Raw genomic sequence first — 9050 nt, 5'->3', positions numbered from 1 at the left:
CTGTAGGGTTTAATATAGTCATCAGTCTAAACGCTGGCTAATAAAGACACTTCTTACTGCTCCTTCTATGTTGGCCGTGTTTATTCTGGGCTCTGTATTGACCCTTCTTGATTTTTTTTAATGTATTCGACAAGATTTCTGATTGTGACCTTTTAAAATAAACTTGAAAATTGAACAAAGTGCCTATGTGATGTAATTAAGCCAACTGGAAACGTAAGGTTTTATTCTTTAAGTCATCCTAGCCCAGTGTCCTGGAGTGCACTTTGTTTTCCTTTCCCAGTTCACTTCCCCTCTCTTATGGGACTCTGGCTATTTCAGCAACACACCCCCAAGCAAATTCTTCTGTCACCAGATTTTAGGGTGGTGCACTTGTGCTTTTTTCCGTTTCTAAGCAAGGGGCAAACCGATTCCTGGCTACTGGCTAAACCAGCTGCTTAGCCACCTGCTCCCAATGCAGCTGGATGCTGGGACTGACCGTTTTTTCCATTCCTGACAGAGAAGCAGCAACATTTTGGGCAAAAAAAAAAAATTCAGCAGAGATTACTATTTGGGGAATGAAAGGTTTGAGCGTCTAGTGGAAGTCTGTGCCTCTGGCAACATGCAGCAGATCTTGGTGAGGTGTAGAAGACTTTCTGGGCTGTGGGTGTCGAATGGCCGCCGCCACTGCCAGTTAATACTGAAACACGATGAACAGAGCTGCGTTATTCACTGGAAATTTGCACAGCGGCCTTTTGGGTTTCTATGTGCCAACCTTCAAGACCAGTTCCACCTCCTGCTTACCTAACCACCTGACTTGACGGCTGCTTGTTGATGGGAAAAGCCACCGATTTCCTGACTTCTTAAAGCTCCAATTCAGAGGGAAAAACCCAAACTGTGAATCATTTAAGCCCTGGAGAATTTCTGTAAAAAAGCTGTTCTTTGCATCAAAGGAAATGAAAGCTATGGGCTGAGAACAGTGAGCTTGTAAGTAAACACTGGATTTAAGTTTCCATTCAGAAAGGACAACAGATTTATTTAATCAGTGTGCAATTACTGCAGTATTTGAATCGGGTCATGGCTGAATTTTCAGCTCAAATCCCAGACTTTATGGCGTTTTTCAAGGTCTGATTTGAATTTCGGTTTGATCTCTGTATATGGACTGTAGGTTAAAAAAGGCTTCTCCCGCAGATCATTTACATCCCGTTCGATGTCTGTAACAATTTTATTTTTTGCATGAGTCTTATTTCAAAAGAGAAAATAAAACATCCCTAAAAAATATCCCAAGGTTTCTAGAGGCTGAGTGATCAAACACATTTAGAAATACAACGCTTCATTAATGTTATTGCCATGAGTAGTTAAATGTAGTAGTAGTAGTTAAACGATACATGGTGATATCTAAAAAACAAAGAAAAGATTCCTTGACTGTCCTAACAAAAAGGCAACTATGCAGGTTCGGAAATTACAACATCAAATGTTGGCTTGACTGAGGACACAGTAAGTCTTACATGATGTGTACTTGAAGCTTAAAAGGTATATTTCACATTTATGGAAAAAAATGCCATTTTTTGTGGGACAGTTGGTAACACTTAGCCCTTGTTTTATTAGGAGTTGTCCAGCACATATCTTAAACCTGTCTGTGGGTTCTATGAACTGGGGAAGCTCATTGTAAAAAAAGTTCTTGAGCTGCGTACCCATGAGGGGTAAGTTTTAGGAGGCTACTAACACAACGTGTTTTAAAAAGCTGAGGTGGCTGAGCTGTGCCCGAGAGTCCCTTCCCTGCACCTGAAAGGGAGAGTGACTGGCTAGTGGGGGTTGAACCTGGCCTTCAGGGGAGAACCTCGGCTCACCGTGGGTCCTGCCACCCTCCAGTGAGCCCTGCCACCCTCCAGGGACCGAGCTCTGAAGTCAGAACCAAATTTAGCAGCTTTTCTCTGAGCAACGTCTATTATTTCCCTGATACCATTTAGCATGTTGTGCTTCTAATCTGGAGCAGTATTCCTAAATTTTTACTTTTAAAATGAAAAGGTAAGGTGGCAAAATTTTAGGGCAGGGAAAAGGCACCTAGCGGAGGAGAGGAGTTATGTTTCTGTCCTTGTTTTCATGCACCTTCTCCGAGAGTTTAATAGAAAAAATTCTTCGAGATCTACACTTGTTCTGGATTTTCTCTGGTTGTAAATGTTTAAGAAATGTCATGCTCTTAAAACAAAGTTTTAAGCTTTGTTTAAAATAATATTTGTTATTTAGAAGTGGCTTGCTGTTCATAATCAGATAAAGACCTTCCCACACAGTTTTAGGGAATGCAGGGCAGTGGTCAGGAGAGCAAGGCAATACCCTTTCCTACAGCCATTCACCCACACACGTGAACAGTGATCACAGGTATGTGGGGGCCCCATGAGCTCTGGGGATTTCTTCATTTTTTAGCTGCAAAAGAGTAACAGGGTAAGAGAAATGCCAGAGGTATAGAAACGGCTTTTCCCCTGCTAGAGGTCTTGCTCAAACAGAAGGCAACTAAGGATATGAGCAGGCAGTGTTTTGTTCTGCTACCATGTCTGCTCATGTTCCCCGAAAATTACTTGTGTTCTAAAACTGAAGAAGGTAAACCAATATTTTCATGGGACTTCCTGTCCTTAATTTTTTTTTTTTTTTTTGCCTCCTTTCCCAAGGAAAGGGAAGTTAAGCAACTGTGTGGTTACACAACTTTTTCCAAATAACTTTACAACTTACTGCCTAGTTTCAGCCCAACCTGGCAGAGCTGTTCAGTTCTTAAAAGCATCAGAAAGGTGGCTCATAATTTATGGTGCTTGTAGGCATATCTTTGTTAGTTTTCTTTTTTTTTCTTCTAATATTGTTGAATTATTTTTTTTTCCAGTATAATCAGTTGCCTGTTCTCTTGATTGACATGTGGCCAGTGCAAGCCGCATAAAGGAAAACTTGGGACAGAACATAGGGCCACACAAAGCTCGTTCAGGTGACTTTGCAGTTGCACCATGGATGCTACCTGGGTGATTAAGCTACAGGTAACTAAGAACTTCTGTTTGAAATTCAGTGCTTGGTTGGTTTGGTTTGTGGCAATGCTTCCTTTTCAGTGCTACATATGTAGGGTCAGGGAAAAAATTCCTAAGGTGTTCACAATCCAAATAAGTATTTTGAAATCATCAAAATGAATAGATTTGATTCAGCCTGGAGGTTTTTGGGTTGTCCTTCCTGGAGGGTAGAAGACAGCAATTTGAGTATTTGGGAAATGATTTTTGGTTTATGAAAACTTCCAGGATTAATATTTCTTCTTGATTTGCACAAGGAAGAAAAGCTATAGAAAAGGGACTATTCACCATCAAGAACTGCAGCGTGTCTGCCATTTCAAAGGAAGACAATGGCTCTTCGAACTGATACTTACCTGAATGCTGTTTTCTACACATCGTTTAGGTTCAGGTAAAAGAGTTTTATTTGTAGTATTCACACAGTATTTTACAATGTTTCTTTTTCTGATAAGAATGAAGTAATAAATATGGTTAAGAAAATTGAGAAAGATTTCTGCTTGAAGCATATGTGTACAGCTGAGGTCAGAATCACGAGATCCTGCACTGGTTGCAATGGCCCATTCAAAACCACAGCCCGTGGAGCACAGTTTGTGCGCAGATCCTTGTTCACCTCTCGGTCTGAAAGAAACTTGGCTTCCAATTTCCAGTCCAGTCTTACTCGTTCTTGCATCTTCGTTACTTTTTATTGGGATTGGATTCAAAATATCTTCTTCTTGTCACTGGATGCTACTGTCACCTAGTGATGCTGCTGGGGTCTCTCCGGGATGGTTGGTGGTAGCTGGAGAGCCAGAGGATCAAGGATTTTCTCTGGCTGGAACATATTTTCAGCACATGAATATTCTAGCTCTGCCAAGAATTTCCACACTGGATAAACAAACATAGCCATGCTGGACTATAGAATAGCCATATCATCCATGAGTGCGCTGAGCCTGACATCTCCCCTGCTTTCAGCACAGCCACTGCTAATTCACCTTTCTCTCTCCTGAGCCCAGGCAGGGTTATCCACTGTGCAGGGTGTGCTACATCTGCTGGCCAGCAAAAAATGGTGAGACTGCAAACTAGAACCTAGATAAGGTGGCATTTTGAAGGACCTGCTTGGTATTAACTCCTGTTTACATGGCTGTAACTTCCAGGGAACCAGGTCATAAGGTAGTAGTGAGATCCAACTGTTTTGGGATGCAGAGTGGCATGATGTGCCTGTCTAGCTTCATCAAGCAGAGTCCCATGCCCTGCTTCCTCCCCTCAGCAGTTCTACTTATTTCAGTATGTCATTTACACCGAAATCAGTGCGGGCTGAGCGCTTAGGTATCAGTCTTTCACTCCTAGAGTAGGTAGGTGTTTTGCCAAAGAGGACCCAAATTCAACCCCTTCTGACAGAGCATTTTTCTTTTTTTGAATACCCACTGATACTTCACTGGCCAAATGGATGAATCTCATCAGGAGAAAGATGGGCCTGAAGACAACTCCCTGCTCGGGTGAGTCTTTTGTGGAAAAGGAGGAGAAAAGTTGGGAGGTTGGTATGTCTTAGATGAATCTATGGCTGGGAAAATCCTGAATATCCCAGGCTTGAAAAGAGATTTTGCTGCAGTGAAGTTCTCTGATAAATAACTTTTGTAGGTAGAAAAAACATTTTTCATAATCTTCTGCTGTGGAACAGGTGATAAAGGTTGGTTCTGTCAAGCTTCCTGCAAGACATAGCAGGGAACAGTTCAGGGATGGAAGTGTGCAGAGCCTGCGGTGGCACACAGTTGTGAGCCTCCAGCCAGGAAAGCCTCGGGGACCATCCCCTGGGGGAGACCTTCACAAGAAAACCCATCCCCAAGGCAAGCCTGAGCACCGGTGTGGCTCAGTTTCTCGTTAGAATCACAGGCTGACTGAGGTTGGAAGGGACCTCTGGAGGTCACCTGGTCCAAACCCCAGCTCAGGCAGGGCCACCGGGGCCAGTTGCCCAGGACCATGCCCAAGCAGCTTCTGAGTATCTCCAAGGCTGGAGACTGCCCCACCTCTTTGAGCAACCTGTCCCCATGCTCAGTCACCCTCACCGTTAAAAAACTGTTTCCCTGTGTTCAGACAGACACCCCCATGTTTCATAGCTCTTGTTTTTGTCAGTTACATATGTGTAAGTTCAAACTGTAACCTCCCCACACAGCAGACTTCTGCTTTGCCTGCATTCCAGTCAGGTGGAGTTTTCCCTTCAAAGAAGAAAAGAAAAAGGATGCTTTTCCGCCAGCTTCTCCCTTTTCTCCTTGCTGTTCAGACATTTTCATCACCCAGTGCTGCTCGCTAGTTCCAACTCCTTTTAGTTCTTCACTTATTTGACCATTTCCAATGTTTCCTCTGTTACCTTGTATGTGATTGCAGCCCTGTCCTTATCCACAGAGAGAAAAGCAGATCTTCTGGAAAGAGGATCAGCAGTCTTTCCTCGGAGTCCTGTGGAAACCAGGCATCTCAGAGACAGCAAAAATGTGCAGTAAGTTCCACTCAGTGGCTCTCAGTCAAAGGCAGAATATGAAGTTTAATGACTATGACAACACACCAGAACTCAGGACTGTCTGCAGCGCCCAGTTGCTCCTCTGCCAGCCATGGTTACTATTCTTCTTCAGGCTGGATATTCATTGCTTAGAAAGCTGGTAGGATCTCAGCAAGTGGTGAGGGTCTTTTTAGAACAGGGCAGGCACACATCTGCAGGGATATGTTTAGAAAATGTTGATCTTGCTGTGTGGTGGGAAAGGGATGGACTGTCCCTCCCAGCTTCAGTCCCGTGGAAGCTGTGTGACTGTTTGGACACATTGTCAGAAGCAGCTTTCAGAAGTACAACAGCACTTCCTTTTAACTCTTTAATACTGTGGGACTTCGACATAATTAGCCTGGGGGTTTTCTTTCTTTTTTTTTCCTTTTCTTTAAGCATCAGTTCCATGCGAGCCTAAACTTCTGCTGGTTCCAGTCTTCTTAAGATCACCCAGGTGTCAGAGCAGTACACATTGTACATGACCCCCGTGCAGCCACTAGCCACTCACATCCTTCCCAGATGCCGAAAAAGTTTTCCTTCTCAATTCAGAATAGTCTTACACAACAGATGTCTCACCAGCTCCCTTTTCTTCCACTGTTCATCAGATGGCATCTTTTCTTTTTTTTTTTTTTTTTTTTTTGAGACAGAGGAAAATAAGGTAAACATACAAGTATGATATTTTTCAGGGTTATGGGGTGGTAAAAGAAAGATATTTAGGATATATGCTTGGAAATTGGGAAACCCATGATGAAGTTCTTAATTTGCAGCAGGTTTCCTACCCACCTGAAGAAAATCATGTGTGCTGTGGCTTCATGAGCAGCAGCTGAGACAGCCAAACAGCTTTAGCTATTAAAAGGAAAAGGTTCATCTTCCCCCTTCTTCTCAGAAGAGGTTGTTTGAGATGCTGGTTTGATTTGTATGCTTATTTCACCTTAGTTTGAAGCCCTTTGGGCTTAGCATTCAAGTCCCTTTGTTGGGGGGATATTTTCCTTTTCCTTCCCAGTACTGCTGCCCAGCTAACGGGAATGGGGTTCGATGTGGGCTCCCAGTATGTGGCTGTGCTGGGTCCTGGGTGGGTTTCTGCAACCTGCGTTGAATCCTCAGAGCAGGACCGCTTGGGCTAACAACTACTGTAAGTTTAGCTTCTATCCACTGGTTACGAACAGCTACGAACATCAGAAATCAGCAGCTCTTAAGGATGGGTGGTCCCGGCTGCACCTTCTGCCCCCCGACCGAAGGCAAGCGTGCAGCTAAGGTACCACGGTGCGTAGAGCCTATGTCATGCTGAACCTCAAGTGGTTGTGTAAAAAAGGAGAAACCTTAGAACTGTTAGTAAATAACACCAGGGAGGGGGCGAAGACAAGCTGGCTGTTCGGTTGCCTCTTGCCCCTCAGGAATCTGAGCGTACCACCACACACTGGGAAACGCTTTGGGAGCACTGGTGTGTGCCCGCTCCCCAGGGCGCAGCCGGGGGTGGCTCGGTGGCAGTGTGACCCTGCCACCTGGTGACTCTTGTGCATGTTGCAGCGTGTCACTTGCGTGACAGCACGTATCGAAGAATAAGTCTATTTTGTGACTGTAAGGGAATGTAATATTATTTTTTTTAACCTGTGTAGTAGTTACATCCCAGGAACAAAACCGAGCAGCAATTTTTCTAAACTCTTTTGCGAGCATAGGGCAGCAGTTGCGAATTTATGTGTAGCATAGTTGCTGTAGCCTCGAACAGCTTCGAGTAACTGTTCATTTCCAGCCTGCATTCTCAAAGTCCCCAACCCCCCCCCTCCACTTTCAAAGCTGCTCCTCTTTCCTCTTTTCATCCCATTCTCTTCGCATCTCTCCTGCACGAGCTCACCGGAAAAGAGCTGTGTCCGGGTTTCGGCTGGGATGGAGTTCATCATCTTCTTAGGAACTAGTGCGGTGCTGTGTTTGGCTCTGACGTGAGGGCGATGTTGGTAACGTGCTGATGGTTTTAGTTGCTGCTGGGTGATGTTTATAACAAGTCAAGGACTTTTCAGTCTCTCAGGCCCCGCTGGTGGGAGGGCTGGAGGGGCACAAGAAACCGGGAGGGGGCACAGCTGGGACAGCTGGCCTCAACTGGCCAGAGGGATGTTCCATACCACGGGGTGTCACACTTGGTATATAAACCGGGGGGGGGGAGGGGTCGGCAGGTTGGGCAGACCATTGTTCAGGGACTGGCTGGGCATTGCTGCTGCACTGTGTATTGCGTGTTTCTTTCTTCCTTTCCCTTTGGATTTTATTCCCCCTTCCCTCCTTCTCATTATAATTGTTATTGTCATTATTGTTACTATTGTTCTTTCATTTTTATTCTATTTCAATTGAATTGTTCTTAACCTTCTGTTGTGGTTTAACCCTGGCCGGCAACCAAGCACCACACAGCCACTTGCTCACTCCCCCTCACTCAGAGGGATGGAAAGGAGTGTAAAACTCAAGGGTTGAGATAAGAACAATTTAATAGGCAAAGCAAAAGCCGCGCACGCAAGCAAAGCAAGGAATTATCACCACTTCCCATGGGCGGGCAGGTGTTTGGCCATCCCCAGGGCAGCAGGGCTCCACCACATGTACAGTTACTCGGGAAGACAAATGCCACAATGCCAAATGTCCCCCCTTCCTTCTGCTTCCCCCAGTTTATACACTCAGCATGATGGTATATGGCATGGAATACCTCTTGGGCTAGCTTGGGTCACCTGTCCTCGCCGTGTCCCCTCCCAATTTCCCATATCCCTCCAGCCCTTCCGTTGGCAGGGTCCAAGGAACCGAAACGTCCTTGATTTAGTATAAACATCACCCAGCAACAACTAAAAACATCAGCACTTTATCAACGTTGTTCTCACATCATGGCCAAAACACAGCACTGTACTAACTACTAAGAAGAAAATTAACCTGATCCCAGCTGAAACCAGGACACCCTCCAGTTTTACACTCCTTCCCTATTCTCCTCCCCATCCCTCCGGGTGAGGGGGCAGGGAGCGAGCAGCTGCAGGTGCTTAATTACCAGCTGGGGTTAAACCATGACAAGATGTGATTGTTGGGACTGACTGGGCAGTGAGCATTTGCCATCTGGATTGGTGCTGGAGGTGCTGAACCCACCTCGAAGCCAGATGAATTCTGGCAGCAAGTGAGCCTGGATTCCATTAGGGACCCTGTGCAAAGAAACCTGCAACCCCTGGCTCTGAGGAAGGACCGTCACGATCTGCCTTTGAGCCTCGTGGGTGAATTCTGTGTGCTGCCCCCCTGCTCCCTCATTCACATCCCCTCCGTAGCCACTTTCCACCCGTGCTTTGGTATCTCATGATGAAACAAGCTGGCATCTGTCTCTCATTGTTCCTGGTGCCAGATACTGGGCTGGCACTGGGACAATTAGGTAGCTTCCCTTGTTCTACATCCAGGCACCAGCATTTGCCACCTGTTTAAGTAGAAAACTGGAGTAAAGGAAAAACATTAATGTATATTGCCTTGCATGTGAGGAATTCTAGTTAACCCTAAGGCATGCTTGGTTTAAGTCT

This window comes from Falco peregrinus, chromosome 3 (genome assembly GCF_023634155.1).
Source record: "Falco peregrinus isolate bFalPer1 chromosome 3, bFalPer1.pri, whole genome shotgun sequence".
Classification (NCBI taxonomy): domain Eukaryota; kingdom Metazoa; phylum Chordata; class Aves; order Falconiformes; family Falconidae; genus Falco; species Falco peregrinus.
The sequence above is the reverse complement of the archived record's forward strand: the minus strand, read 5'-3'. Positions refer to the sequence as shown.